This window comes from Asparagus officinalis, chromosome 3 (genome assembly GCF_001876935.1).
Source record: "Asparagus officinalis chromosome 3, Aspof.V1, whole genome shotgun sequence".
Taxonomy (NCBI): Eukaryota; Viridiplantae; Streptophyta; class Magnoliopsida; order Asparagales; family Asparagaceae; genus Asparagus; species Asparagus officinalis.
Genome location: NC_033796.1, coordinates 107,465,327 through 107,468,223, shown reverse-complemented (window position 1 = coordinate 107,468,223; position 2,897 = coordinate 107,465,327).

Here is a 2,897-nt window from a genome sequence, read left to right as displayed (position 1 = left end):
CCCCAGAATCGAACTCTGGTATCTTTTTCTTCGGAGAAAAACTAAACCGGCGATGTGTGTTAGGCGTCGGCATATCCTTTCTTAGGATTCAGGATGAAATTCCCCATGCGTGTAAGGCATGGATTCTGGTGTTATTAATAACAACCTGTCACAATGTTGAATATGTGAACGGGGGTTCTTTTTGACGGTTAAGAACTAACCGGCAGCACGGGTTAAGCGCAAACTTATCCTTGCTTAGGTTTCAGGATAGAATACCCCAGAATCAAACTCTGGTGTCTTTTTGTACGGAAAAAGACTAAACCGGTAGCGCGTGTTAGGCGCAGACTTATCCCTGCTTAGGATTCAGGATAAACTTCCTAGGATGAAACCTAGACTAACAAATTCTTGAAAAGGTGGTGTCTTCTCTTGGGGCAAAGACGAACCCGAAATAGGAGAGGAAGAATTTTATATTCTATCTCCCGACACTGAAGAAGAAAAATTTTATATTCTATCTTCAGCTAGAAAGGAGACTCGAGGTGGGATCTCCACCCCAGAATCCGGAACGATGAAACTAGGAGTGGGATCTCCACTCCGAGAATCCAAAACTTCGGATGATCCTAACTGTCAGAAGGTTTGATTACCGAACTAAAGGTGAATTTCTCGTTTATCGAGAGTGAATTATGGTATTGACCCTAACTGTAGGAATCGAGAGGGGATTTTGACTGTGGTCCTAACTGTAGGAAGGTTTGACCAATCGGGAGGTTTGAGACGATCCTAACTGTAGGAAGGTTTGATCGTTCGATTTGCGGACCTCTCGTTCATTGGAGGAATCGGGAGGGGATTTTGGTTGTGGTCCTAACTGTAGGAAGGTTTGACCAATCGGGAGGTTTGAGACGATCCTAACTGTAGGAAGGTTTTGTCGTTCGATTTGCGGAACTGGTTCGGACCTTATTCTCAGTTACCTGAACGGGTTATCCTTAAGAACATAAAATTCTCCAGGAACTTCCCGTGAAAGAAATGAAACAGTTTAGACTCATATACATGTTGGAGTATGCAGGGAGCAGTTTAACCTCTTATACCGGTCAGAGGATTGAGAAACAGTTTATACTCGTATACTCTTTGGAGTTTTGCCGTTCTTATTTGGCTTATCTGAGCGTTATGACGCCGGCTTCAACCAAGGTCTGAATGCTATTCTTAAGAGCAAAGCAATCCTTGGTGGGATGAACGACCCTCCTGTGGTATGCACAGTACTTTGGGTCCGTAGTGTTGTCAGCTTCCTCCTGATTTGTGATAGGTGGTAGCTTGATCTTGTTACCTTCAAGGAGGGATTCGAAGATGGCTGGAACGTCTTCGTCCTTGAAAGAGTACTCTTTTTGGAGTCTCGGACCCGAAGTCTTTTGCTGCCTTCGGGATTGCTGTTGTGACGCTTGATTAGCACCACCAGTAGCTGCAGGTGTTTTGCCCTTACCACGAGAGGCGAAGTTTGAGTTCAGCGGATTAACCGTCGGTCTTCTTCCTTCGGAGGAAGCGTTCGGCTTGTTCACCGCGCATCTTCAAGTCTTTCCAAGTGTCAGACGGCGCTGTTCCCATTGCTTCCAACACGTCCAGTGCGAGGTTGTCATGGCAAATCTAGAGAATGAACTCCTCAGTGACCGGGTCCCGACAATTCATCGCCTTGTTCCGGAACCTCTTGACGAAGGTGTCGACTAACTCCCCATCTTTCTGCTTCTCATCGAGCAATGATCCGATAGATATCTCGGTGTCATCGTCGAAGAAATTGGTGAGGAACATGGTCTCCATATCGTCCCAGCTGTTCACGCTACCTGGCTTGAGGCGGCGATACCAATCGAAGGCGGCTCCGCGAAGAGTGCCGACGAATGACCGCACCATCAGAGGCTCATTGCCAGAGATTACCCCTAGGTGTGATTTGAAATAAATCACATGCTGAGTGGGCGAACCCTTCCCATCAAACGGCGTGAAGTTGATTAAGTTGAACTTCGCCGGGTATGGGATCGATTCCCACTCTCTTGGGTATGGACAAGGAATACCTGTTTTCTTCACCTCTTGAGCGGTAATCAATGTGTCAATTTTGCTCTCGAGGTTCTTGATCTTCAAGTCTTCAATTGTATCTTCGTTGGCATCCTCGTTACCACCCCCTGCATTGACGGGCGGATTATTAGTATTACGAACTTCATTCGTATCCTCGTCTTCCTGACGAACTTGATTGCGACGACTTGGTTCGCCTTGCTGGTTCGTCAGTGCCTGAATTTGTTGCTCATGCATTTCCCTCATACTTTGCATGGCCATCTGCATTTCGAACCTGAAGCTCTCCTGTTGTTTAGCCATGGCTTCTTCGAGCATCTTGGCCACTTGATCCGCGCTTATCATCAGCGACTCGCGGGGTTCCCCCTCACTGGATACTGTATTATCTGATGCGACAGCAGAGCAGGAATCCGATTCTTCATCTTCTAAAGGTAATCTAGTCCGAATCCTACCATAAGTTTCTCGTGCGATGGCTCCAGACTGCAGACAGGTTAGACGCCGGGATGCCTTCAGAATCGACTCAAAATTATCTCGTGCCGATGTCCTTTTGCTGGTCATATTGGTGGTGACCCTCAGAAATTCTCCATCTTCAACCACCGTTCTTCTTTGCCGGAAACGCCTATGCCTTGGTTTTGGCGTTTTGGTACTAAGCCTTTCGAAAACCGAAACTCGTTCGGGGACCGCCTTGATGCAGCTGCATTCAGACAATACTGCCCGAATGAGCTTTGAACAAGGGCACTGAGTTTCTAGGCTTCGAGGACTTCTCTTTCTGGCTTTGCTCGTACCCCTAACACGATAGTACAACTCGTCTGCTTGGCAGTCGGAGAAACCTATCGTGTGTTGGCACGATTTCTCAGGTATAACGTAATCATCAT